Source organism: Halichoerus grypus, chromosome 9 (assembly GCF_964656455.1).
Source record: "Halichoerus grypus chromosome 9, mHalGry1.hap1.1, whole genome shotgun sequence".
NCBI classification, from domain to species: Eukaryota; Metazoa; Chordata; class Mammalia; order Carnivora; family Phocidae; genus Halichoerus; species Halichoerus grypus.
In genome coordinates this window covers 6,048,066-6,062,474 of record NC_135720.1, presented here as the reverse complement: position 1 = coordinate 6,062,474, position 14,409 = coordinate 6,048,066, and the positions used below count along the sequence as shown (strand labels likewise).

Sequence of the window (14,409 nt, the reverse complement as noted above, 5' to 3'; positions counted from 1 at the left end):
GTTGCCATCTTAACCTTTCTGAGGGGACAGAAAGTGTAGGCGGGGTGAAAAAACCACCTAGCGACTGGTTGCAAAGCGTGAGTTGACCATGAATTGTGGTTTTTCAGTCCAGTTCCCTTGGCCTCGTTATACGTAGAAACTACTTTTATTTCTGCTATGCATTAATTATTATACCTGGTTTCAGTTGCATGTTGAGTTTTTCTCCTTGTCTGTATCTTCACAGGTAATTTTGTGACATGTTGGGAGACACTATGTCAGATACTCTTGTCCAGATGCTATTTAAAACAGCCAAGTCCAATTTAGTTCTGTCCTTCATGGGACTGTTTTCCATTACAGAAAAGTAATGTGATCTCATCAATGCTTAGGCAACAGTGACTCATCTATTCATAAGAGAATTGAGTAGGTATAATGGGTAAGACTCGGAGGTGAGCTCTGTAGCCCAGCTGATAAGGGTTCTGGTCTTGAGAAGCTTATTGACTAGCGTAGATCATTGTTCGATGAAGAAACTGGAAAGTGCACAAAGAGCACATACCAAATCTTAAACCAAATTGCTTCCTCTTGCATAGTTCATAAATTCGTAATTCTTTATTCAGTATGTGTTCAATGTTTGCTGCTTTAATGATATGGTTCAAATAATTTCTGTAAACAAATTCTTAAAATTGAGAGGCTCTACAAAATTTTTACTAGTTCATAAACTTGTATATATTTCAATGAATGCAGTTTGCTGACGCTTGTTTTTTTTCTCCTGCTTCAGTGTATTTATTACTATATAAACAAATAGCAAATTTTACCTTGAAATTGACCATGAGGTGATCAATCCACATTCCTATGTGTCTACATATTGTGGCAATCCCAGGTATCACTGAGACGTCCCTGACTCCAAAACTTTACACTGTATTTTGAAACATACACTATTTTTCATGTTTTTACCTAGATGTGAATTTTAAAGATTTATCCTGTTTGAGGTTCAATCTAGAATTGGTGTTTGCTTCCAAATCACTGTAGCAAGTTTTAAATTTGAAGACTCTGGAGTCCCTCTTAAGTACAAGTTGGACTTTTTTCATGGTTACTTTCATATCTGTTAGTCTCGTTTTTCTTACTTCCATCTCTTTAATCTACTGGTTTCATTCTAGACTAATTCCTCAAATCTGTCTTCCAATTCAATAATTCGCTTTCTTCAGTTGGGTTTAATGTGCTGCTTAACCTGCATGTTGAATTTTATTTTTTAATTCAGTTTCAATGAATATCAATTCTAGAATTTTTTTTTTCTTTCCTTAGAAGATCTGCCTGTTTTGTTCTTTCATTTTGTCTTTTTCTTGCTTTATGGTTTCTCTTACTGTCTTTATCAGGTTATATGTTTTAAATATATTCATTTAAAGTTTCTTTTGCATTAATCTATTATCTGTAGTTCCCAGGATGTGAGTTTGAATCTGCCACTTTCTCTTACTCTCAACTGTTTTGTTTTCTTGCATGCTTTATGATATTCCCTTTTGTGCAACACACTTTCCTTGGTACTCCCTCATGCCCTGGGATGTGCAGGCATCCCTGTGGTGTGCTCTCAACTGTGTTTCTCCCTAGGCACAGGTTCTGACTTAACTTTTATGTGAACCAGGTTCCAGGTTTCTGCCCCAGGCTCCTACTCACCATGCGAGATTTGAGTTTTCTCTTCATTTCTAGGAACTTGGTATTCACCTTTCTTACTTTTTAGAATGGCTATGTATTTTGTAACTTTTCATCCAGTATTTATAGCTTTTTCAGTCGTATTAGCCAGAGGCCTTATGATAGGGTTGCTTTCTCAGTCAGCTTACTATCTTGCCTTCCTTACAGAGAAAGAACTGTCTTGAGATACAATCTTTCTTTATTGTAAGACCAAATCTAAAAGTTTTTCATGTAAAGAAATGGATGAAATAAAATACTCTTTATATTTCTCATGGAAGCCCTTGTATTTAAATAAATGTTAGCAGCTAATGTGTATTGCATGATTTTATGTATGTGTGTGTGTATGTGTGTAAAATCACACACAGATATCTATTAAATCTGTTTTGAAGGTATTAAAACTTGGGCTTGGAAAAATTACAGGGAAAAGAGTTGCAAAGATTTTGTGCCAACTCACGATTCTCATGCTTGTATATAATGGGTGTGTGTACATGTGTATGCATCTGTATATAGTCATCTTGTCCTATTTCAGTAGTGGAGTTAAGATTTCAGTTTTCACTTTGTAAAATTTAACCAACAAATTAAGGTGAGTGGAGTGACCCTAAGAAGATCTTTATCTTTTCACTATTCATATCTAGTAATAAGGAATTTCTTGAGAAGCATTAACCCACCAGTTGGAAAAGATTTTTTAAATGCTTTCCATGTAAGCAGTAAGTTGTATAAAATTTTACTAAACATAATTAAGCATTTTTTTTAAATCAGCAAAGTATAATGTATTGAAGAGAATTTAGTTTTTTATAAATCATTCTTCACAGACATAATCACTTTAGATTTATTATTACTTTCTGTTTTTGAAGAATTGCTTGGGTAAGGAAGTATTTGTATATGCACAGAAGAGATTGATCTTTAGCATACATTTTTCTTTTCTCTTTATATTTTTTAAAATGCAGTATAAGAAGTGCTAGTGTATTAGACCAGCAATATTAAAACCACAAGTCAAAAAATACAAGTTAAGACTTTTATAATTCTATTTGGGAATCTCTAGCTTACTCTGCCTTTGTGGGTTATAATTTTAACACTTCATTATTGTAACTTATTACATTTAATAAACTACCAATTGGGACTAGGTTCAAATCTCAAGCAGCAATTTAGCAGATGTTTCATTGCATGAAGAAGAAATGTAGACTCATGGTTGAGACCATACAACTGGGGAGATGGAAGGAAGACTGAAGGTAAATGCATCGGTCAGTTGCAACATCCCCAGTAATATTTTTGTCTGGTCAAAAATACTAGAATTTAGGTCACTTGGCAGAAAGAATGAACTTTAAATCCAATGAATACATCCTCCACAGAATATGCTAGTATTGTGGAAAGTTTTTTTTGGTAAGACATTTTGCCTATTATTAATTTAAAGTGTCACTACTTGGCTTCTTTTTTTTTTTTAAGATTTTATTTATTTGAGAGAGAGAGAGAGCAACAGGCTCCCCACTGAGCGGGGAGCCTGAGGCAGGGCTTGATCCCAGAACCCTGGGATCATGACCTGAGCCGAAGGCAGCCGCTTAACCCACTGGGCCATCCAGGAGCCCCACTATTTGGCTTCTTAAACAGTCACTTCGGTTTTTCTCATTGGTTGCTGTCTTGTACTTTATAAATCAGAAACCTTTGCATGGGTGGATTCCCAAACATGCCATCTTATTTCTTGCCTCTTAATCTTTGCTCATGGTTTGGTACCCTTCCTGGGAAAACCAGCACACCCCATTGCTAGTCTCAATGCTGAGTAGGGTAGACATCTGTCTTCATGTCTCCCCTTGTGATGGTGGATCCTGGAAGGACTGGGGCAGGGTGTTATTTAACTTTCACTTACCATAGTCCTGATGTATCATGAATAAATACTTTAAAGCTGATGTTTCAAGTACTTTATTAAAATATTATATTTTCACATTTTATATATTTCATTTGTTTAACACAATAGCAATTTGAATTGTCATCTATTCCAGAGCCAAGAGTAAGGATGGTTATCTTAAACATATTTTTAGTTTTGTTTTTAAGCTCCATAGATCTTTTGGTAGCTGTTTATTTTTATGATTCCTTGTAGAATATTGTCTGTAGTACTTTGAGGACCTTTGTAGGATCAGCTCACTGAGTACTACTTATTGCTGATAAATAGAATTCGTTTATTTAAACTCTAGTGGTCTGATCATATTGTACCTGTGTCCTGATGTATGTGTTGTTTTTAACTGCATATCATCTAATCGATGTCCATGCAACTTAGTAAGCATCCAGTTATTCAACAGACATCACCTGAATTCCTACCATGTGCCAGGCACTGTTCTAGATTCTGGAAATACAGCAATGAATGAAACAAATTCCCTGTCCTCATGGTGTTTCCTTTATAGAGGAAGAAAACAAGCATTCAAATAAGTAAATATAGAGACTGTTAAATTGTGATATTACAAAGAAAAATAAAACAGGGTGATATAGTCATGGGAAGATAGGGTACAGTTTTATGGGGTAATCAGAGGAGACTCCTTTATTTTAATAAAGTGACATTTAATATTGTCTAAATTCTTAAAAAAAAAAACTTGATGCTTTCACATTTTTAAAATGTGGTGATATCAAAAAGAAGAAAGTGTTAAAGAGAAAATACAGTGAAAACAACCAAATAAATTGTGTTCTTTCAGGACCCATTAATTACTGAAAATCAGTGTCAAAGTTATAACCCAACACTAATGAATTAACAAATTATATTTTAATTAAGTTCTTATTCTACTTAAAGACTAATTAAGGGATCATGAATGACTGTGTTTTGTATATTTCAGCATAAATATTTTATGAGCATATGCAAATATATATTTCCTTTGTGAAAAGTAGTTTTCATATTTCAAATGCAAGGAGGCCTAGATAACCAAGCAAATCGTATGTCCCCTTTCTTCTTTTGAAAATAAAATCATCATGAGTAAGCAGACTTAGAAAAAGACACAAGAAATGATGAGATGCACATGAGCAGACACAGCTGGGTACAGAAATGTCATATCCGTGTTGTCTTTACATGGGTCACACAAAATAGGAGCTTCCGATTCAGCCAAAGCCTGGCCTGCAGGGAAGACTGGTTTATACGCTTTGGAGACACAATCTGATAAATTTATAGCATAATATCCTTTTTTTTGTATAAACATATGATATCTACTATGACAGTCACATTATATAGTGTTATATCTCAGAAATTAATAGAATTAAATGAAAGGAGATTAAGTTGAGTATTACATATATGCGCTCTCCATTTGTTCTGAGCATTCTTTCATCTATCACACACTGGATGGTTGCAATTTATTAGGTGCAGTGGAAGTCATTGATGATAGAGGTCTTTGTACAGTGTGTACAATTAGTCATAAGTAAAATGACGTAAAAAGTAACTTAAAATAGTGTAAAATTAGCTGTATTTTAGAAACCATAAATCTAAGTGCCTGCCCCACTCTGAGCCACAAAATTAGTAGAGAGAATGTGCTTGAGAAATCAATTGATATCAAAATTATTAGAACAAAAATATAAATTGTGTGTAATTAATAAATATACATATTTTATAATTTATTTTGCTTTATAAAATTATTTTACCAGCACTGAAGTGTTCATCTATTTCTTAATATAAATCTGATGAGAGTTGTATAGCAGATGGAGTATCAGTATAAACTATTTTTTATTATTAGAGTAACAGAATATTTAAAGGATATTTAAATAAGTAACTTCAGCATATTTTTTTAAAGAAAATATAACCAAGTCTCCATTCTGACTAATAGAAAGCCACCATTGTCACCTAAGCCATATTTTGGACCTGAGGTTCTCCTGTACTTTTTTTTTTTCATTTTTATTTATTCAAATAGATGTTTAATACAAAATCAGTATAGTATGGAATGCTAAAAAAAAGGGGTGTGTACTCATGTAATTTCTGTGACAAGAGGAAATAGTGAAAATGAAATCTGCTTTCAGAATGCTGTCATGGTTCATAGCTGATTGATTTAACATCAATGAACTGCTTTATTCTCTCCTCCCACCTCCTTGGCTCCATTCCCTACTACATAGGAACACCAATACCTTTTTTCTGGTTTGACTGGACTACTTTTGATGAATTAAGCCAAAAACAAAATTAAAAGAGAAGAGACCAAGTTTGTGTGCCTGGATGATCCGGGATTAAAATTTTGCACATCCACATTTCCATGGAGATTTCATTGAGCTCCAGGTGGCCAGACAGATGGAGTCACCGGCAGGTTTAAAGCTTTTTATTTCACCATAACTCTCACTGCCTGTGACCCTGGCCTGTCCTTACCCATCCACCCACCTGGCTCCAATAACACTGGCTTCCTCAGTTTTCCAAGGACTTTAGCCCAGAGCCACCCCTGGCTTTCATCAGGAATGCTTTTTTCCCAGCTCTTGGCCAAGTTCCCTCCTTCAGGTCTGCAGTCTAGCACCTCAAAGCAGCCATCGTTGGCCATTCTCTATAAAATGGCACCCATCCCTGCCCTCATGCCCCAGGAACATGGTGTTTCTGCAGAGCTCAATATCATGCCCATCCCAGGCAAAACAGTGGACCAAGAAAGGCATTCGTGTTTGGGGATGTTGGTACCATCCAGTAGGAGCTCCACATTTCTTTAGACGGGAAGGATTAAAGAATGATAATCTGGATGAAAGTGTGAGAGCAGGGCAGAGGGTAGGGTACTTATCAAGCACATTGTTTTTCTGGTGGCTTCGGTGGAGCAGGGCCGCTCAGAAGATAAGGCTGGGGAGAGAATCAAACCACTCAAAATATCTCTTCTAGTTTCCGCTTGGCATCTTCTTACTGTCTGTTATTTCTGACATACCCATTATCAGCTCTCCTTTATTTATTCATCGATTTACTTGTTTATTCAAGAAATATTCGTTAAGCATCTTTGTTGCTGTCACTGCTTCCCACGAACCCTTCTTATTTTTAATCAGCTTTATTTTGTCTTACTCAGCTGGCTACTAAAACTCACCTGTTCTGTATTAATCACATTAGATGGCTGCTTGTTTTTCCAAAGTAAATACTGTTCATTGCTTGAGCCTAAAAGAGCATGACTTTAATGATGGTATTTGGGGCACAATGGCAGGCAGAAGGGGTTTAGAGAATAAGAGAAAAGTAGGGCAAGAGAGTCTGTAAATTACACTCCTTAAGTTGACACATATACAACTACTTAATTCCATCTAAGATAGGTCCTCATGATCAAGAGTTAATGGAGTTCAATGTATACTTGTGGATTTTCATTGGTTTATTATATTTCATTCAACAACACTCAGCTTATGGAGTATCTGCGATATGCCAAGCACTGATTAGGTGCTAGACATAACAGCATCTAAATCCTTGCCATCTTGGTACTTGAGTCACCGAATATGATGAAATCACATTTCTAAAAAAATAGACATCTTTGTTGTTTGAGATTTTAACTCAGAATACCATATAATGATATTTTGGGACATTAGAAAAACCTGAAAGATTTATTTTCTGCTTCTTTGATTAAACTTCCTTTCTTCCCTATTAAAATGGGGATTTTAGAGGAAAGTAAAGCTATATAAGAAAATATATTTTTTATCAATCATTGTAATGACCACAAAATCTAAATATGTCTTATCAGTATTCTGACTGACATGGGCTGGTTGCTTCTAAATTTCCTTTTATAATAGTTGAATGAAATTAAACAAAATTCTTGCTATATTTGGTTTAAAATGATTTTGATGATCAGCATGTGTTAGCAGCATTTACAAATTCTAAACAACTTTCACCACATCTATAATATTCTTTAGTTCCTTCTGGGATTTGCTGCTTAAAGGAAAGTGGGAACAATGAGGCTCACATTATTCTGATAATTAACATCTGTGAAGGACAAGCTTCTGCATAAATTTTTCTCATAATAGGAGGAAATACATAGAAACAGAATGATGCATCATGTGCTATGGTTTTAATATTTAAACATTTTTCTCTTAGGGACTGAACCTCTAGCTTCTGCACATAAAAGCAATCTCATTTTTTTTTTAACTTTTTGCTCAAATAAATAGAGAAGATAATTCCAAATAAACTATTTTGTTTGGTTATGGTCTTTTTTTCTACACATGAAAATCAGAGATTTGTAATTCTAATAGCTTTTCAAATAATTTCTCCAAGTATTTCTTTTTAAAATCATTTTTGTATAATTTATAAAGTGAAGATTTAATCAACATTTGAAAGAAAGTGTTTCATTTTGATATCTAATTCCTCTTACTAAGCTCTCTCAACATACTACTAGAGCTTTCTCAACATATTAAGGCCGAGGTGCAGAGTTTTACCTTCCCTCCCCCCACGGATGCGTGATAATGTGTTGAATTTCTCATGATTCTCATAGAAGGAGCGCTCAGCCTTCCTGTCACTAGTTTAAGACTAATTAGTTGTCTTTTGTTGCCTAAACAGAAACATGTTGCCCATCTCTTCAGCAGTCTTGGAAAATGCTCCTACTTCAAGATGTGGAAACATTACTTCCAATTAGCGACATGATTTCTAGTATGGTTAATTTTCCTAGTAACTTGAGAAGATAGCACCAACGCATATTTCCACTTCTGATATCTGGAGCTCTTCTATTCCCCTTGCCTGGAGAACTTGTTGGGGAAATTTTTCTGGAATTGGAGCTCTCTTTTTCTCTTCCTTTAAAAATATATATATTTTTTTAATTTTAGGAAATAATAGAACATTTTCATTATAACAATTTTATTTTTACTAACGACATTTTGTGAGTATTGTTACAATCTTTTTGCTGTTCTTTTAAGAAATTATGGTAAAATACACATAATAGAAAATTTACCATTTATGTTTAAGTGTACAGTTAAGTAGTGTAGGGGAGACAGGTTTTTCTCTCGCCTCTGTTAGGGGTTTTCAGCTGGTCCTGAGGATTACATTGCCATAAGACAGATCAACAGGAGAGTATGTAAGTTTTATGTAACATGGCAGACCTCATAAGGACTGAAATGGCAGAACCTACATGCTTGGTAGGAGGAACAAAGACAGGCAGTTGTGGAAAAGTAAGTAAATTATGTGAGGAGGTTAAGGAAGACATGAATTATTTTAACACAGTCTGTTTGTGTAGAATTCTCTCAGTCTCAACTTCTTGCCTTTTATGATAAGAATGTTACTTTTCTTCTCATACAGAAAGGCCTTCTTTCACATGGAACTTTCATCTCCTGCTTTTAACAAAAAGAAAGGCCAGAGTGTTTTTCTTGCATTTGCTATTCTCAAGTGCCTTCAACCAAAATAACCCTTTTGCCAAAGTGGCATATTTTGGGGTGGCATCTTCTGCCACCCTTCAAATGTTAAGTACATTCACGTTGTTGTGCAGCCAATCTCCAGCATCCTTTCATCTTGCAGAACTAAAATTCGGTACCCACGTGATAACCTCTTATTCCTCCAGCTCTGTAGCCACGGGCAGCCGCCATTCTAACTTCTGTTTCTAGGAAAAGAACAGAATGCATTTTATAAGAGATTTAATAGATATGTTAAGCACGTAGTTAAGGGGTTATTTTGTTAGTTATATAGGTATAAGGGAGGAAAAATACATTTTCTCTACCCTCTTATGTTTAGTGACTTAGGAATGTGAATTAAACTCACAAAAGACAGATTAACAGGTGAAAAAGTTTATTGTGTACGCACATAGGGACTCACAGAACAGAAACTATTAGAAACGGGCTTACAATTTTTACAAAGAGCGATGAAGTATGGAAAAGAAATTAAACCCAAGGTAAAAGGGGATTGGGCTTCTGGGGAGGAGGGAAGCAAGTTGTGGAAAAGAGACTAGGAAAGGTATGGCAAATAAGAGTTGTTTAGTAAGGTTTGTTATGCAGACTCTTTCTTTTACAAAGAAATTTATGCCCTGCTTTTATGCAGAAAGGGAGAACAGAGAGCTCCTCCCGTGTTTGCTGTTTCTTAATTGACTTCAACTCAAAATAATCTTTATGCCAAAGTTGCATATTTTGCGGTAGCATATTCTGAGTCCTTTCATAAGTTATTGGTATTTTGGACTCTAAATGTTAAAAAGAATAGAAGAACCATTAAGTCAGTTGTACTATGTCTACTTGAAATGTTTAGTAGCCAGTGAAAAGAGTAGAAAACTCTACCTGTCTTACAAAAGTCACATGATTTAGTTAGAAAATAAAATGTCAGGATAAAAAGATTTTTTTTTCTTTTTAACCCAGTGTAAAACATAACAAATACATAAAAGTTTATAAAAGCTTTAAAATGATATAAATTGTTTTAGGCCAGTTGAATTATGTATATGCCATTTTCCAAATATTTTGTGTAGTATCTCATACCTGTGCACATGTGTATGCTTGTTTGTATTCAGTTTTCACTTCTACTTGCAAAGATCTTGCTTTTCATAGCCTTACTAAAACTTGGAATTATTTGATTTTTTAAAAAAATGATAATGTGAAAAGTATCTAGGTAGGCCTCCAGTGTCTTTCGCCCTGTTATCAGCTCTTGCCAAAAATGCTTTAAAGCACTGAAACCTATCAGATTGGATATTCTATTTCCATGGAAGCCTTTTGCCTGTATCATTTGTGTGTTACTTTGTGACAGCTTGCAACCTAGAAGCTGAGATTTCATGTTAAGGAGTACCATGAAGGTTTAGCCTACCGTAATGCTAATCTAAAATTTAATTCTAATGTAATACTTAGTAATACATTTCAAACCAAAAGGAGTTTACTTGGTTTACATAAAAGATAAAATCCCCTTTATCTTGGTAAATTAAATTAAAATAAGCTTAAAGAATAATGGGAATGTGTATACTTATTTATATTTTTACCATATTTCTTTGTATCATTCAGCAGGCTTTGTTTTGAGGACTTTTACCCTATGTGTATTTGGTTTCTTTTTTCATTTTTCCCATTTCCTTACATTGTTTGAGGTTTAGAATAATTTATACAAGCTAAACTTAACTATTTTTCATTATTCAAGTATATTTTTCTGATGATGAATATACTTTAGAAATGACTTGTTTAATAAAACAATGTTTCATCAGTCATTCCTATATGATTTGCTATGCAAAGTGTACATGAGCATTACAGAAAAGAATGTTTATGTTAAATTTTATTCTGTTCGCCATTTGTTACCCTTTCATAATTGTTTATAAAGCAAATCTCATTTCTAAACTGAAGATACAATATAATTTTCTGCCTATATATAGAAACAATCTTTTTTTCTGTCTATATTCTTTTTATTGTTATCTGTAATTTATTAATAGAGGACAAAGCACTATCCTGAGTCATTAGACTATACAAGGGAGTCATTCTTTCATATATACCTTACAATGTATGAAGATAAACAAATCACAAAATGGTAGAAGGAACACCAAGTTATAACATTTGCAAATAATTTATTAACCATAAATGTATTTTATAAATATTTATTTAATTGTATATCTTAAATATATGTTTGATCATAACCCTGATGATCAAGAACACCAAGGATTTATGAAACTCTGTTCTAAGTGGAGAAAATCTGGGTGTTTTTTGCTTTGTGGTTTTAGGTATTACACTCTGGAGCATGTGCTTTTCAATCTCTGCTACCACTTATGTTCGATCTTCAAGTGCAGATGCTTGCCACTGAGGAAAAGAAAATTAGCATGGGTCTTGCAATCTTCCATTGGACAAATTTTAACAAAAAACAATAATTCATTGCCACTTTTAAATTCTTTTAAGGTCTGCTGTTACAAATTTTAATGAAAAGCATCATGGGGTGCCTGGGTGGCTCAGTTGTTAAGCGTCTGCCTTCAGCTCAGGTCATGATCCCAGGGTCCTGGGATGGAGCCCTGCATCGGGCTCCCTGCTCCGCGGGGAGTCTGCTTCTCCCTCTCCCACTCCCCCCTGCTTGTGTTCCCTCTCTCGCTCTGTCTCTGTCAAATAAATAAAATCTTAAAAAAAAAAGGGCATGATACTATTTGTTTGAGTTTTTTTAGTAAAGTTCCTCTTTCCAATATGAAAAAAGTGACTAAAAATAACATATATTTTTTCTTCCTCTCTTCTCCTCTATTTTGCTCAATTGTGTGTCCTGCATTTTGTTCTGTCTTTTGTTTTTTTAATGTTAATTTCCTCTTCTGAATTTTAAACTCTGACTTATTCTTGCATTGTTTTAAGCTTATAGTCCTTCATTGTCTGTTGTTCATCTTAAAACAGTTATTTCTTTCATTTTGTGCCGTTTTATAGTTATCTATAATGTGAAGCCTGGTTCAGTACCAATGAGTCCATTGGGGCTTCATGCCATTAGTATGATCTTTGTATACAGGTTTCCTCTTCTGTGTATAAACAGTTTCTTCTATTAATCTAACCTGAGAGTCTTTGCTTATTATTATAGAGTCAGAGGCTCCTATGCTCTCTGATCAAATAACTCCACTTCTTGGGCTTGATAGGAAATGATACAACGAAGGTAAACTGTATGGGAAGATGTTCATTTTTATAAAGAACATTTGAAAGCAGCCTAAATATCCATAATTGGATAATAGTTAACTAAATCATAATACATTCACCTGATGAGATATTATAATTTTTTGGACTAGCAATGTGGTAAAAATAGTTATGATATACTGCTAAATTTTAAAAAAATGAAAACTCTGTATATAAAATGGCATATTCCAGAATTAAAACTATGTGAAACACAGGTCAAAACAGTGGGCAAGAATATCCCAGTTTGCAAGGTCCATTGTGTCAAGTGAATAGGAGTATCATCTTTTTTGTAGGGGGAGGGGTTTCCATACTCTTAGGTAAAGTTTATTATTTATATAATTAAAAATATTTTTTACTATAAAGATAAATATATAATAAAATTTTTCAAACATAAATGTTTAGATATTAGATGTATATATTGATCTGTAAAACCTACTATGATGAACATCCGCTTAACTAAACTTAGCTTTTCTTTTGTTATCTCAAGAAAATGCCTTTTGCTGTCACCTTTAATATTCTAACATCAGATCACTGCAGACTTCATGCCAGTACTCTTTCTCAGAGGCTTGGGACTTTAGCCTATATGATCGCTTAGCTTCATTCAAATTATTTTCTTGAATTACATGTTTACAGTTTAATAGAAAGGTGTTAATTTGCCTCCAGCTGCTAAAATTAATTGCCAGTTTGCTTCTTTCAAATTTTGCATTTTAATTTACATGTTATCATACACTACCTAATGTTTTGCATCCTGTTTTTTACTAAATATCACATTATGATTATTTTCCAGTAACAATAATGATAGAGTACCTGCGTTAACATCTGTGTCCTCAAGATAGCAGATGTCAAAACAAGGACAGACATGCAGGAGATAGACGAGGAAAGGAGGAAGCCCTGCAAGGGTGGGAGAGCCAGCAGACCGTGATGTGGGTCTGACCCCAGTGGAGGAGAGAGAAGGAAGGACGTTGGGTAGAAGCCCTCAGACTGCACTGCAGCTCTAAGGAGCGCTGGGTGGGGCGGTCAGCAGTCTTTGTGTCTTAGTGGCCTGTGGGAGGATCCTGTGTCTCCAGGGGCAGCCTACCTCAGTTAGCATCCTGCCATGCCCCAGCACGTGGGAGCAGCCTATGGGAAGCATGGCCTCTGCTGGAATGCGGTGATAGAGTTCAGAGCACCACAGCTGGGACCATGATAATCAAATTCCCTGCAATCAGAGATCTGAGAAGCCTCATGCCCTGCACACTTTGCAGAAATAAATCCCAATACTGCATAATATTCCATCTGAAAGCTATACCATATTAAACTTAATTCTTTTGAGCAAGCCAGAAATCTAGGAATCCTCAACAACTTTCTCTCTTTCACTTCCACAGCCAAGCCATCACCAAACCATATTACTTTTGTACCTGAAATATCTCATAACTCTGACCTTTTGTCTTTATCTTCAGTGCCAAGACTCTAATAACAACTCCACCCTCTTCTTGTGTCTTAACTTTTAGAACGACCCATGTCCACTCTATCCCTCGACAATCACCATTGCACCAGGTCACCAGAGTAACTTTGGACAAAAAGAACCATATTTTCCCAACCATACCCTTTTCAAATCCACGTATGGCTTTTTATTGCTCTTTGAGTGATGCAAATTGACCTCGCTATTTCCTGTAGTGTTATTAGTTCATGCTACACTCCCCATTGTTCTCTGTGCCCCCTTCCACTGACCCCCATTCCTCCTCCACTGACTACCTTTCAGTTTATACCTGAGACACATGTCCTCGCAGCATAGGCTTGTGCTTGCTCTTTCTTTTCTTGGAACATTCTCTCCCTCTCCTTATCAACAATTTATGCATAGCTCAGACCAAAGCTCAAGTATCAGGGGTCACTTCCTTGACACTCCTGATGAAGTCAAAGCCCCTGACAATGAACTCTTAATAGCACACCACCTTCCTCATCTTTATAGCATTTATTATAGCTTCAATTTCCCATTTTCTTTTATAATTACTGACCACTACACTTTGTAATACTCCTCAGTACCCCGCTATATTTTTACTATGAAGGCAGGTCAACAATTTTTTTTTTGGCTCACCAGCAATTTATAGCACTTAGTGCTATAGAACAAAGTAAATATTTATTGTTGAATGCAGAATTAGGCTTACTGTAAAGTTGTAAGCTAAAACACAGATACGGGAACAGTTGTAGCTGTAAGAATATATGTGGTCTCCAAGGTAGAAAGGGAAAGGAAAAGCCATCCAAGGAGAACACCTATATCCTGTATCATTTGGGGATGTTAAAACATCT

General features: G+C 35.1%; 1 protein-coding gene and 1 long non-coding RNA gene across 3 annotated transcripts in view; one reads left to right on the top strand and one right to left on the bottom strand.

Moving 5' to 3' along the window:
* Window positions 1-14,409, top strand: part of PACRG (parkin coregulated) — a 511,451-nt gene that overhangs the window by 88,599 nt on the left and 408,443 nt on the right. The window lies entirely within an intron of this gene.
* The window catches only part of LOC144379026 (uncharacterized), a 56,479-nt gene continuing 50,773 nt past the window's right edge, over window positions 8,704-14,409 (bottom strand). Inside the window, exon 3 of the long non-coding RNA XR_013441027.1 lies at window positions 8,704-9,137. This is a non-coding gene — a long non-coding RNA (uncharacterized LOC144379026). The remainder of the gene's footprint in view (window positions 9,138-14,409) is intronic.